Below are 15872 nucleotides of genomic sequence, written 5' to 3'. Positions count from 1 at the left end.
AAAACAATAAAGCAATAAATGCATAATTCACACCATAGAAGGACATGACTCAAAAACCGAGAAAACATGCAAGAGTGGAATACGTGAATTATGTTAAACGTGGACTTAGGATCCAGTACTTATAGCCACACACTCCATAGGGAGGGCCCAGTTACCTGAATGGTGCACTTACCAATATATGGACGATGAAAGGAAGTACACCAAGCAACAAAGGTCAGTCCTCGTAGACAGGGTCCTGTAAAAGGACTTCTTCCACATCAGAGGACATTAACTCGTGGAAATGTTTTAACCGTTAGCCATTGACTTGAAAGGAACTGTTGTCCTTGGGATTTACCAAGGTAATTGCCCCGAAAGGGGTGACTTCAGTAACCAGAAAAGGACCAGACCAACGGGTTTTTAATTTCCCTGGAAAAATATGTAGACAGGAGTTGTAAAGCAAGACCTTTTGACCTACCACAAACTCTTTGTGCAAGATTTGCTTATCATGAACACGTTTCATATTAGCTTTATAGTCCTTCGTGAGATAATAAGAATCGCTACGAATTTCTTCAAGCTCATTCAATTGCAACTTGCGCTTGACACTCGCCTAATCAAAATTGAAGTTAAGGCTTTTTATAGCCCACATAGTATGGTGCTCCAATTCAACGGGCAAATGACAAGGTTTCCCAAATACAAGTCTAAAGGGAGACATACCTATAGGAGTTTTGAAAGTTGTCCTATACGCTCATAAGGCATCAGATAGACACTTCGACCATTCCTTCCTATCAGGATTTACAGTTGTTTCTAAGATCTTTTTGATTTCCCTATTAGAAACTTCTACTTGTCTGCTAGTTTGTGGATGATAAGGAGTTGCTACCTTATGTGTAACTCTATACTTTTTTACGAGAGACGCAACAACTCTGTTGCAAAAATGTATTCCACCATCACTAATGATGGATTTAGGAATGCCAAATTGACAGAAAATATACTCTTTAACAAAAAACACAACTATCTTATGGTCATTGCTACGGCATGCCATGGCCTCTATCCATTTAGAAACGTAGTCCACGACAACTAGAATATAAATGAAACCGTGGGAAACAGGAAAAGGACCCATGAAATCAATACCCCATATGTTAAAAATTTCTACCACCATGATTGGATTTAATGGCATCATATTACGCCAGTGATTAAGCCCAAGTTGTCAAGTAAACTAACACACGTCTTGCAATGCACTTGGGCATCTTTAAAAAGAGTAGGCCAATAAAACCCACATTGAAGAATTTTAGTAGCTGTTTTCATACCACTAAAATGGCCACCACACTCTTTGTTATGGCAGAATGAGAGAACGTCATTATATTTCCACTGGGGAATACAACGACGAATAATCTGATCCGCACAATACTTAAAAAGGTAGGGCTTATCCCAGTAGTATAACTTAACTCTAGCGAAGAACTTCATTTCGTTCATTTTTTGATCAATCATAAGGAATAATATCAGAAGCTAAATAATTCACAATGTCTGCATACCATGATGCAGAAAAAATAGCATACAGATGCTCATCAGGAAAAGAGTAAGGTATGGACTCAGAATCACTATCATTGTCATTTGTAAGTCTAGATAAGTGGTTGGCAACTACATTTTTGACTCCTCTTTTGTCATTTATTTCTAATGTGAACTCTTGTAGGAGAAGAATCCATCGGATTAATCTCTGCTTAGCATCCTTTTTTGCGAGAAGGTACCTAAGGGCTGCATGGTCCGTATAAACTAGAGTCTTAGAACCAACCAAATAAGGACGAAACTTATCTAAAGCATAAACGACAGCTAAGAATTCTTTTTCAGTAGTCGTATAATTCTTTTGAGCATCGTTTAAAGTTTTACTAGCATAATAAATAACAGTGGATTTATTATCTAGTTTACATCCCAAGACAAAGACCAACAAAGATAATCACTAGCATCACACATGAGTTCGAAAGGTTTAGACCAATCGGGAGGCTGTATAATGGGTGCAGATGTTAAGGTGGCTTTTAAAGTTTCAAAAGCCTACTTACAGATAAAAATAAAATCAAAGATGGCATCCTTTAAAAGCAGATTAGTTAAAGGCCTAGCTATTTTTGAAAAATCTTTGATAAAGCGCCTATAAAAATGTGCATGACCTAGAAAGGCTCTAATATCATGGACAGTTCATGGTATAGGTAGAGTTGCTATCTTATCTACTTCGATGCCATCACTAGATACAATGTGACCTAGCACGATTCCCATTTTCACCATGAAATGACATTTTTCCCAATTCAAAACCAGGCTCTTCTCTTCACACGGTGTTAAAACCTTAGACAGGTTAGACAAGCAGTCAATGAACGAGTCTCCATAGATAGAAAAGTCATCCATGAAAACTTCCATGAAGCGTTCTACCATGTCACTAAATATATGAAGCATACACCGCTGGAAGGTACCAGGAGCGTTACAAAGGCTAAAAGGCATTCGTTTATAGGCGTATGTTCCAAAAGGACATGTGAAGGTAGTTTTTTCTTGATCATCAATATCAATAATAATTTGAAAATAGCTAGAGTAGCCATCTAAAAAACAATAAAAGCGTGACTAGCTTGACGTTCAAGCATCTGATCTATAAAGGGTAAAGGAAAATGATCCTTTCGTGTCATGGCATTTAAACGTCTGTAATCGGTACAGATTGTTCATTTCATAGGACCATGCATGGCAACATATTCACCCTTGGCATTACATACCATGGTAATCCCTGATTTTTAGGAACCACATGAATGGGACTTACCTATTCGCTATTAGAGATTGGGTATATGATACCTGCATCGAGTAATCGTAAGACTTCTTCCCTGACCACCTCTTTCATGGCAGGGTTCAAGTGACGCTGAGGTTCGTTAGAAGTCTTTGCGTTATCCTCCAAATGGATACGATGAGTGCACATATTAGGGTCAATTCCCTTAATGTCGGCTAGGGACCAACCAATCGCAAAACGATGTTCCCTAATCACCCTGATCAAACGTGCCTCTTCCTCCTTAGATAATAGAGAAGATATAATTACCGAATGACTACCATCCGGATCAAGTTGAATATATTTTAACTCAGAAGGAAGAGGTTTAAGCACTGGGGTGGAAGGAATGTCGATAAATGCTTCTTTAGGGTCCTCATCTTGAGTAATGAATACTTGCTTAGGCAGCAGGTTTTCAAACTCAGTAGATGGAGCAACAGAAGGGTCTACGATAGGTATAGACTCAAAAATAGTGTTGACTTCCTCTAAGTTGGAGTCATCGACAAAATCTGAAGTTCCAAAAGAAAGGAATTTATACATTTGGTTTTTGGGAAACGTGTTGTTAAAATAATCTTGAGCTAAGCTCTCGATCATGCTAACCTCCCCATCTACAGATGAATCTGGTAACTATTTCATCATTTTAAAAACATTTACCTCAACAGAAAGATGGCCAAATGACAAGGACATCGAACCATTGCGGGCAATTTATAAGCGCGTTGGCAGTTGCCAAAAAGGGATGCCCTAAGATGACCGGAATAGAGTTGTTAATGACTTCCGTATCGAGGATAACAAAATCAGCAGGATAGTAGAAATCCTGAACCTTAACATGCACGTTTTCAACCATAACCTTAGGATACTTAATAGATCGATCTGCTAATTGCAATGTCATTTGAGTAGGTTGCATCTCTTGTAGACCTATTTGTTTGTATAAATAATACGGGAGTAAGTTAACACTTACCCCTAGGTATAATAAAGCGGGAATCTCGTAAGGTGCATTGTACAGTATGACAACTAGGGTCCTTGTACTTAACGATTCCATTATGTTCTGATAAAGTTGGAAACTGTTCAGTTAGGAAAGCGTCTTTAGGAATATTTATCTTACACCTAGTAGTGCACAACTTTTTAAGAAACTTAGTGTGGTGAGATAACTTTTTAATCGCTTCGAGAAAGGGTAGGTTTATCGTTAGATTTTTGAAAACTTTCCTAATCTCGTCAAAGTTTGTATCCTTGTTTAACATAGCTAATCTCTGGGGAAATGATGGGTTCTCTCTATATTTAGCGTATAGATCAACTGGGTGTCTAACCTTGGCTTTTTGTTTCTTAGGTTGTGGTTTAACTGGTACCTCTACAGGGGTAGGCTCTTCAATTTCTATTTCGGTATCTAGTTCAATATCCGGTATAGGGACTATTGGTGGGGTAACTATAGACATAGTTATGTTGTTATCAACCACTCTGTCAGAGCGGAGAGTGGTGATGACATTTAGCTCACCTACGTTTGCATTTTCCATACTAGTATTACCGTTCACCTCAAATGCTGTGATTGTTGTTTTAGTATTAGGTATCGCTTGACCTGGAAACACACCTTTGGGTTGTACTTTCTCTTATGCTAACTGCTGTAAGAAAAGTTGGATGGCTTGTAAAATCTATTGTTGAGATTGCATAAAGGTATCAAACCGATCCAGTTATGGAGGAGTATTTGTTACAGGTTGTGTGACAGGAACCATGTCACGTTGATTATTAATGGGTGGGTTATGATAGTTATTATTTACCGGAACGATACCTCTATTAGCATTATAATTATTATAATTACCCTGACCTTGTCCTTGTCGTGGTGGAGCTTGGTTATAATTGTTTGCTGGCCTAACATTTTGATTATTAAACCCTCGAGGTGTTACTTGTCGATTATTTCTCCAACTGAAGTTGGGATGTTGTCTCCAAGGAGCGTTAGGAATAGGATAACTATTAATTAAGCAAACGTTATCTTGTTGTGATGTTTGTTGTTCATAAGCTAGAGGACAATAGGAGTCGGGATGCTCAGGACTCAAACATAAATTACATGGATTGGAGTTGACATTCATGACAGGGATATGCTTTTGCTGAACAGAAATAGCCTCTACCTTTTTAGTGAGAGATTCGATTAAAGTTTTTAGCTCAGGATCGGGTTTCATCTCAAACATACCAGCGGCCTTAACTGTTGTAGAAGAACTAGCGGAACGGGAGATATCGTCACTACCCCCCAGTTATTATTACGCTTTGTTTGATATTCTAAAAATTTATAAGCCTCTGAGGCTCCTTTACTGAGGAAACTACCCCCATTCATTATGTTAAACACCTCTTTGTGGTGGTGTAACAGTCCCTTGAAAAAGGCACGAACTAACGTGTCTTTCACGAGGTTATGGTGTGGACACTCTATAAGAAGATCGGTGAAACGATTCCAAGTCTCTGAAAATGATTCATGGGGATTCTGTCGAAAGAAATGAATCTTGGAAAGCATTTCATCTGTCTTTAGTGGTGGGTAAAAATGTTCCATAAATAGTTGAACAAGTTTGGCCCATGAGTCCACAGAATTATGCGCTTGGGCAGTTAACCAAGACACTGCCTTATCGGCTAGGGTGAAATGAAATACCCTCAATTTAATTTGTTCAGCACCAACCGTAGGATGGTGGAATGTGGTAAGGACTTGTTCAATCCTACGCATGTGCTGATAAGGTTTTTCATGGTCTAACCCATGAAAAACGGGTAACAAATTAAATATATTTGGGGGGATTTGGAAATCCCCCACTGAGTCTGCAAGAACGATGCAAGATTTTGGGCTATCGTTCAAGGCTTTGTAAAAGTCAGAGAGAGGTGACTCTCTTTCTTCAGCCATTATATCAGGTGTAGTGTGTGGTATATTAGCTAGAGGTGTAGTGAGTGGTATACTAGAAAGGTGTGTTTGTTGACGTTGCCGGTTGATTACGTTAGGCATTTTTCTTTTGCCTGACCTTAATCTCATGCAAGGCTAAGACCAATCTTAACTAAACACGACAACACTCCAAACAATCCTAATATGCTAGTATAAACCTCTAACAGGAGATGTGAGGTGGAAGAAAGAAGTACCTGAATGCCTCCTTGCATTGCTTATAAATAGCGTCTTGTTTACGCGAGCTCAGTGTATTTAACAAGTTAGAAACACTGAATAACTTGAAGAAATGGAAGTTTGGACTAACCTGTGAAAATTGGGCAGTTCAGAAGAGGGCGCGGGGTGCGCTCTGGTTCAGCCTTGGGAGGGCGCAGCGGCTTCCAGTCAAACTTCGAGTTCAGCGCTTTTTAGGCGGCCTTCGAACTTTGCCTTTGGAGGGCCCGGGGCGCGCTCAAGTTCAATTCGAGTTCCAGGCGTTTCAGCGTGTGGGGCGCTCGAACTTTGCCTTGGTAGGGTGAAGGGTGCGCTCTAAATTTGCGTACCAAGGGAGCGGGTCGCGCTCCGTGTATTCCTGCGAGGAAAAATTCAATTCTAAAACCAACAACCACAGTTAGAGTCAAACAAGGGTGGGTGGGTTTAATGGGACTTTGGGAAGACTAACAATACTAACGAAAACAATTCTAAAGGGAGCTAAGATGGCAGCGACGCCATTTGATAAAAGTAAAATGAATAGTTTTACCTACAAATAAATGATGAAACTTAAACGCAAGTAAAACTAAAACTATTTTGTGCTTATGTTATCAAAGTTTTCAACACTCTCGATGTTATTGCACTAAGTGGAGTAGAGAATTTGTCCTAGTCCTAGTTCTTTAGAATTAGCGTTAACTAAGACTATCAGTCTACCTAGGTCAATGAGAGTAACACGGAAATTATACTAACAAGATATGATAATTCGACTACGGAATACTAAATTGATACTATGATAAGGAATTAGGGGGGATTAATTCCACTTAAATCTAACTTAATAAACTGGCATAGATTGTTGTAATCAAATTCTTACATTCTTACGATAAGAATTGGTTGTTCTAATCCCTAATCATTCATGACAATCTCTACCAACTAATGACTAGCATGTGAAGAAGTTCTACCCATTCTCATGGCGAATCAACTACCTTCTAGAGTGGAATAGAATGTTACAACTATTTCTACACTACACAATCAAGTTTTCATCAATGCTTCCTCAAACCCCTCAAACCCCTCTAATGGAGGTTTAGCCTTGATTCATAAAACTATCATTTCTATATGAATTTAAGCAAGACATGATATCAAGATACTAACTTTAATATATTGATCTAATCAAGAATTCGAATCTAAATTAACAACTAAGAAATGATTAACAACTAATAACTGAATTTAGATCTAAGTAATTTAATAAACTAAAATTGAAATTATGAATAACTAACTACTTTTATTAATCTAATGAAGAGTAAAACAATATTGATTCTAAAATAATAATCTACTTGTTCTAAAATCTAATTACTTGAATGTAAAACTAGATAGATCTAAAACTATTGGCTAAATGGCTACCTAAAAAACTACATGCTTAAGAGTTAAGTCTTCTGTTCTCAAATGGAGGAGACAAGATCCACATTTTCGTGCATGGGCTGAGGAGCTATGTTTTGGGCCGGAAAATCGAGCCCAATGCCCAATTTCTTCAGTCCACAGAGGTCTTTTCAGCTATATTTGACTTCAACAGACTTTTCGTCTACTTTTGCTCCTCTGATTTGGTCAAGTCTTGGACCATTGGAAAGCTCTTTCCAAGACGGTTGTTTTGACATAAGGTAGGCCCAATTTCAAGGTCTGAGTCCAAAGATACGGTCTTCGGAATTTCTGCTGACTTTTGTGCGTTGTTTCTGCCCGCGTTGACTTTGACTTTTTAGCTTTGACCGGGCTTTAAAAAGGCTTTTTCTCCTTGAATCATGGCCTTTAATCACAGAACTTCTTAGAAACCAACCCTTTCTCCTTTATCTCACAAAAGTGACACATTGTTGCACATAATTAACTCCAATACCTAAAATACATAAAAACACGTAATCAGCATTAACTCTTATTTATTACTAGCATAATTGGTCTAAAAGTATTATTGTTAAGGGGTTAAAACTACAATTTTGGGCTCTTATTAGATGCTGTGAGCATGGTTGAATAATGGTGTGTCTCCCATATTGGCATAAACGTATATAGCCAAACTTGGAGAATAAGTTTGGTCAGGTCGAAAAATAAGGGAAAACCACCCGATGTTAGCAATGTAATCACGGAAATGAAGGCCATAAGTATCGGAATCCATCATAGCCTGGAAATATTGTTCAAGAATGATTTTAAGTGCATCCATTCTTAATGAAGAATATTTAGTAGGAGTAGAGAAAGGGAAGACAGACTTTCAATCAGTGTGAGGAAATGTCCAATAAAGTCTGACTGGATGGATGAAAGAGTATGGAAGAAGATAGAATTATCCTGTAATCAAATTTAAAATAACAGGTTAAAATTTGATTATTGGCTATTAAGAACAACTTGAATTATGACAATCCTAGTAGGCATACTCGTTAAACATTGCTTCAATAGAAGACACAAAGATAACAACAAATTTTTGATTATTAGAGCACACGATGAAAAACTTAAGTAATAATTTATTTATTATTATTATTATTATAATTTTTTTTACCATTTTTTTTTAAGTGAGATCATGGACCAGGATGACGATGATGATGGATATGGGGACGTATATCATGCACCACACTGTTTAGTTCAGTAATTTGTTTCCCGAGTTGAAGTTGAATGGTTGGCAGAGAGCGTAGTTTGATTCTCTATTAGGAGAGCGAGATTTTCCAAGGACTAAGAGTGATTTTCCAAGATTTCCTCCTGTTTAATGTCGTGCATTGCTTGACATTCTTGAAATTCAAGAAGACTTTTGATGATGATTTCCTGGCGAGCGTGTAGTTCCCGCATGCCTTGGTGAAGAAAATGAATGCCTTCCATAGGATTAAAAATGTTATTCATGACATTTTCATCAAAGAAATGTTCAGAGTATGAGCTTTGGTCTTCTTGTTCATTTGTCAGAGTATCTAGAGTCTAAAAACCAGCGGCGCAGTCTGTGTGAATTATAGTAACGCCCACTTTTTGAAGAGGTATTTCTGGATAAATTGCTGGATAACCCAACGCAACATAATTTTTGTGACTAGAGTATGCAGAGGTGCTAACCATTTTTTAGGCCTGGTGATCGCGTTCCAAAGATATTGGATTATGCAAAAGTCATCCCTTTGATTCTGCATAATCCAAAGTAGACGGAGTTGAGGTTTTGTCACTTCAGAAGTTTGTGTTGTACTTGCCACATTATGTCCTAACCAATGGAGCACAACTCGTTGATTTAGTTTCAAAGAGCGTTGAAGAACAACGTGATGTCTGTTTCCGACTTCGCCATGAAATATAGTGGCCCATAGTAGTTGTTTGACAGTATCAAAGGGTGACTTTGGAATATGGAACTCCGGGTTATTCATTGGAATTTGAAGTATGTCGGAGATAATTTCTCTAGTCGATTCAAATCGTTGTCCATGGGCATGGAAACAGAATTTACCACGTTCAGGTCCGCTAAATTGGTAGAACATCAAAACCAATTCTCTAGAATAAGCAATTTTCGAATGATATAGAAGAGGCATCCATCCTTGACGTACAATTTCTGTGTCAAAATATGGAGAAAACAGGCTGTCAATAAAAAATTCAAATAATTTTTCTCTGGCACTATCTTTCTTGGTTGATCCATTTTAAAGTATAAGTGAGGGAAGGATAGTGAAGAATGAGTGAAATGAAGATGGATGAAAAGAAGAGATTTATAGCCATTATAAGAGCCTGTACGAATCAGGATGGCAAGTGTAGTTAGATCCAGAATTAATATGTGGAACATAAGTGAAACATGTGTCGTTGTTACAAAAATTATGTAACAGAAACTTATGGGTATCCATAGTAGGTCTTTTCATGTTAGATTCCTAGAACAATTACTGAGGGGTCCACAATGTTAGAAAATACGGAGGAAGGTTTCACATGGCAGTTAGACGAACACATATTTTCTATCATAAGTTGTCAAATAGGGTATTGAAAAAACGTCCCTAAGACTGTTACTGAGGTAAGCAAAGAGATAGAACGTACGGAGGTGCAGTAGCCACAGTATAGTTAGACCTACAGGTAATTTTTGAATTGATGTAGCAAACCTCAATAATGGAAGATGGATAGAATGATATAGTTGCATGCGCAACATTTGTTATGCCTACCGTGTAGCTTGCATGACCTTCAATGAACACAATGAGTCGAGATTGATTTATTTTTGTGAGTTCTTGATTTTGTTTAGTTTTTATGTTTTTTTATAATTTTTTTTATGTTTATGATAAGGTAAAAATACAACTAATACACACAAATATTAAATAGGGGACTTCTCCATTTAATACTTAAACCATACAAATGTTTGAGAATTATTTAACACACCACACTAATATACAAAGCGACAAAGGAAAAGAGAGATGTAGGTTACATAGATCTAGATATTCTGGAGGATGTTATGCATGATTAACAGTATCACAACAATAAATACTGTTATCAGGACGACTATGAATGCTCCATCATGTTGCTCATTTTTGAATTTCTCGATCGGATCCATTATGTTGAAGAAGATGGTGAAGATTAAGTTGTGGAGAGTGAGAGAATGGGATGAGTAAAGTTTGATGAGGAGTGTCGGATTTTATAGGTGAAAATCTGACCGTTTGTGGATATTTGACCGTTGGGGTATCGGGCCGTTGGGCCTACTGAATAAATCCGATGGAGCTACAATTTGAATAAGTCCGTTGGTCCTAAAGATTAGGCTCAATGCCAAAAGGAACAAACTAATATATTTATAGTAGGAAGACAACAATCTCATAACATAAATAATTTCTCATTTAATATGTCTGGAGATACAAAATTATGAGAAATTAATTGACATACCGTTTTACATCACTAGAAAAATAAAATGCAATACTTAAGGAAAACAAATGACCAAGTCATTATCAAACTGAAAGAAGGAAGATGCTATTGTGAATCTTTAGGGTTAGTTGAAGATGAACCAGGGTTCCGACGACGATGGGCACTGCGAACTCCTGAGTGAGATAACTAGTTCCGTATATTGCCTAAAGACTGAACCACTTGTTCCTGAAATTAATGCTGGTTAGCCATCAACATGCGCTAGAAACGGCTCTAATGATTATGCATCTCTTGCTGAAAATCACTCATGGAAGTTTGCATCTGTTGCTGAAAAGCAACTATGGAAGTTTCCATGCTCTCTTGGCGAGTAAACATGTTGCGCATGCTAGTGTTCATTATTCTCAAAGCTTCCATGGGATAACTGATTCTATGCATGGTATCCTCATTAAAACAATTAGGGGTGAAAAGAGGAGGAGGAGGCACATTATCACACTCAGCATTATCTCTTGCTATAGGTTCCCAGTGATCCAGGGCACAAGTCTTGAAAATCCCAAATTTTTTGAAAGACCTTGTTTGAATTAATGAAGTAGCAGATCGGAACCCTAAATTAATCATAATCTTTGTAAAAAGAACAGCAAGAGGGGCTGACCTGTCAGATGTAGTAGTAAAGACATGGCCAAGGAAATGGACCATACAAAATGTTTCCTTCTTCTCCTGGAGGATCCATAGCAAATGCAATAACGTCTTGTTGACGTTGGACGTCTTCGATGTACCAATCATATTGTAAGCCAGCCATTAAGTGACTACTAGTTGGTTCTATCGAGAGAGTGTTGGTACATGCATCTCGAGCCATTATTATATTCTCCCTCGAGTAGCGTGTTGAACATAAATTCTATAATGTTAGGATACTCCGATATCAGCAGGGTTGGACTATCGGAGTTGATCGGAATATTCGTTATAACTGACAACAACTCCAACGTGAGTTCACGTTCCATCCCATCGGTCGTAATCCAAAACTCATTTCCCCGAAAACCACCATTGTTATAGAACTTCAACACTAAATCTTCGGAGTAGTGTTCCGGAATTAGGTGCAATAGTGATAGGGTTATATACTAAAAGAATAACTTTTGCATTAACTCTAATTCTTTATATTTTGAATGAGAATCATATGGGCAAATATTATGCATATTATATATGTTATTAGTTATATGCATGCGACTAATACTTTATGTTGTAGATGATATGGTGTGTGGTGACACACAGAAGATCATATCATCAGTACCTTATAAAGTATAAGTAAACGTTCATAACCTAGATGGATTTGGACAAACCATTGGTATAGTTGTAGTATAATCTGGTATTAGTTTATCTTGACTATAAGATTACACTAGTACACTTTGTGTGTATTGAACAGGACCAAGTGAGGTTGTTTCTCTTTATACTGACTATATAAGAGAACAAACACCTCTGTTATTATGGATGCTTGTCCTCTTAATCCGAATATAATAATGGGCACTTACGTGCATTGTACATTTCTTTAAATCATCAATGAGTGAGATTCATTTGTGAATCAACAAACTCGATGGATTGGGTAATGACATTGTATGTAAGGTGTGCTATTGATTATAGAAGGAATCCGTGACCCGCAGAAAGTCGGGTTGATGATGTCCCCTTGAGGAGCTCATAAGGATTGTCATGTAAACCCTGCAGGTGGATTTAATCCGACATGACAATGAGGTTGAGTAGTACTACTCAAGGACATAAGAAGTTGATTAATGTAGTTGTCAGTAACTTGACTTAATCAACGGGGATTCGATATCTTAAACATAGGGAGATCAACAAGCATATAATATGGAGCCCATAAACGTAACACGTAAATTTCGGATTAGGGCGGTAGTGCAACAATGGCCTTTAGTGGAATAAGCCATTTGTTTGCGAACTTGGGTTATATGTTCTGGGCGAACATGGGAAGCCCAAGCCCGTTAGGAGACCTAACCCTGATTTCTCCAAATGGTCCCTGTTGTAGCCTATAAATAGAAACCCTTCTCTCCTGGCCGAAATACTCAGGTTTTGCTCAAGAAAAGTGAGTTCCAAATTCGGTTCCAACTTTGTGAGTAGGAGAGGCAAAGAGAGAAATAAAGGGCTGGTAGATCGTTGCCCACACAACGTCCATTCTAAGGATAGGAATACAACAGAAGATCAAGAGGTTGCTGATTCGTAGAGCTTGGATTCTCAGAGTTATAACAGCTGATCAAAGGTATGATTCTAAACTAAATCGTGAGAACCCTTTATTCCACTGCACATGGGTTTTCACAGTTTGTAGTAAATCATTCGATGCAACCATAATGGTTCCTACAAATAGATACTCCCACTCCCTACTTGCAATTTCCGCATGAAAAAATGGGTGAAACATGCCGGCATCATATAAATTTTTGAAATTTCATTCTACTGTGATTCGTTGATTTTTGGCCATAATGAGATCGAATCGGTTCTCTGAGGGTGTATATGGGGTGAACGAAGTGAGGAGAAGATGCTGTAGGAAAAGATTTTGCTTCGGTGAGGTTTCGATCACGTGACGCGAGTCAATTTAGAGTATTGGTATCGCGTGCGTAATTGTTTTAGTTGGGAACAAGATCAGTTTTTTTAGGGGGACAAAATGAGAGTGGCTGATGCGTGGTATGGATCGCGTGAAGGTTTTATTGGCTGGGCACGTGACTTGGGTCGGTTTTGAATTTTTGGCCCAAGCCTAAATGAAAACCGAAAAGTCCCATTATGTCCTGAAATGTCTGAAACTTCCAATTTGAAATCTCGATTCGTTTCAACTCCAAATGGAACGAATGAGGTGCCAAAATGATCGGCATTAAAAATGCCATCCAATGGAATATGGCAAGGGCACATTCAAACTTGTTTTTGAAATGATTGAAGAAGATTATATAATATGTTAAGGGGTTGAGTCCTGTACAAACAGAACTCAACCATTTTTTTTTTGTTTTGTTTTGTTTTTTTGTTTTGTTTTTTGTTTTATTTATTTATTTTTAATTTTTAATTTTTAATTTTTAATTTTAATTTTTATGTACAAATTTATAAGGGGAGATGAACGTGTTAACAACACTGGACGTCTAGAAGAATCACCACATATAGTAAAATCAGGCAACTGTCATGTCGGCTCTAGAGCGAACCCAATCCAGCCAGACTGTGGCTTAACCTTTATGTTTTGGGGGCCTAGGGTGCAGGACAGTACCATCCCTGACCGTTGTGTAATGGTCTAATAATAATATTACCCTTAGTACATATGGTATAGCCTCAAACTGCCTCGAAATGAAATCAAATAGCAAACAACGAGGGTTGGCTTGGTGAAATCCATTGCCAGCTCGAATTAGGGAACATCCGATGGTGCACATCACGAATCTCTTTGTGCATAATGCATAGTGCAAAGGGAAAAATAAAACACACGAGTATATACATGTTGAGTCTTTTAACGTTAGATCCTCAAGACATAAGTGAGTCTTTTAACGCCAGATCCTCAAGACAAAAGTGATTCTTTTAACGTCAGATCCTCAAGACGAATGTGAGTCTTTTAATGTTAGATCTTCAGGACGAATATGAATCTTTCAACGTCAGATCCTCAAGACAAATCCCAACCTTAGGGAGCAACCGGGTGGCGATGAAGTTTATCTTTCTCAGCTGGTGTCAGACAAAAATATACCTTATATCGGCAAATATCGGATAGTAATTTAAGACCCAAAAAGAAAGGTGTTTGACAATGCATACACCACCCCATCCTTCGCGCACGTCGCTTTTGAGCAAAAGTACTACGACCATTACCTATTCGAGATGGGTGAGATTTACACCATATGATTAGCTGAAGTTCATGAGGAAGAGAATAGAAAAGGGAAGAGAAGGAAGGAGGGGAAATTTTTGGTACCCATTGTTTACCAAAAGGCACATTTGCTTGATTATCAGAAGACATTTATACTCAGTTCTGAAATATAGTTTTTGTGGACTATGGTTCTGGCGCTTGTAACCACACACTCTAGGAGATTTGAGAGAAGAAAATAGAAGAGGGCCAGGCAACCCCAATGGTGTACCTCCCCTTTTTTAAACATATGGAAGGAAGTACACCAGTGAATCTAGTAGTTTCTGTACACTGGATCTTGGAGAAGGGTCTTTTCGACATCTAGAGAATGCAACTCATGATAATGTTTAAGGCGTTGGCCATTTACTTGAAATTCACTGTTATCATTTAAATTTTTCAAAGAGATGCCTCATAATGAGTGATAGCAGTGACAGTGAAAGGACCAGACCATCGAGTTTTTAGTTTTCCTAGAAAAATGTGTAATTTTGAGTTGTACAACAAAACTTTTTGACCAATTTTGAAATCTTTTCTCAATATATGCTTGTCATGCACTCTTTTCATGTTGGCTTTATAGGACTTCGAGAGATCATAGGCATCACTCCGAATATCCTCAAGCTCATTTAATTGCAATTTTTGCTTCTCGCCTGCCACATTGGTATTATAATTTAGGCTTTTGATGGCCCATAGAGCACGATGCTCAAGTTCAACCGGCATATGACAAGGTTTTCCAAAAATGAGGCGGTAAGGAGACATGCCTATAGGTGTCTTAAAAGCCATTCCATATGCCCACAATGCATCAGATAATTAGAGAGACCAATCTTTCCTAGATGGATTAACTGTTTTTTCTAAAATGGACTTAATCTCTCTATTAGAGACTTCTACTTGGTCACTGGTCTGAGGATGATACGGAGTTGCCACCTTGTGAGTGACTCCATATTTCTTTACTAACAACTCAAAATTTTTATTACAAAAATGTTTTCCCCCAACACTAATGATAGCTTTGGGAACACCAAAATGAGAGAAAATATTTTCTTTTACGACCAAAACGACAGTCTTATGATCATTCCCACGACATGCCATTGCCTCAATCCATTTTGACATGTAGTCAACATCTACCAGTATGTAGAGAAAGCCAAGAGAATTTGGAAAGGGACCCATGAAGTCGATGTCCCACACAAAAAAAATTTCCACAATTAAAATTGGATTTAAGGGCATCATATTGCGTTAAGTAATGCGTCCTAGCTGTTGGCAGCGGGTGCATGCTTTGCAATGCTCATGTGCATCTCTAAACAGTGTTGGCCAATAAAGCCCACATTGTAGAACCTTGGCCGTAGTTTTCTTACCACTGA

The 15872-nt window shown here is 38.0% G+C and overlaps 1 pseudogene; it reads right to left on the bottom strand.

Moving 5' to 3' along the window:
• Window positions 1-1491: 1491 nt before the first annotated feature.
• The window catches only part of LOC147474796 (uncharacterized), a 35053-nt pseudogene continuing 20672 nt past the window's right edge, over window positions 1492-15872 (bottom strand).

This window comes from Coptis chinensis, chromosome 9, assembly GCF_015680905.1.
Source record: "Coptis chinensis isolate HL-2020 chromosome 9, ASM1568090v1, whole genome shotgun sequence".
NCBI classification, from domain to species: Eukaryota; Viridiplantae; Streptophyta; class Magnoliopsida; order Ranunculales; family Ranunculaceae; genus Coptis; species Coptis chinensis.
Note: the sequence above shows the minus strand (reverse complement) of the source record. Positions and strands in the feature narration are given on the sequence as shown.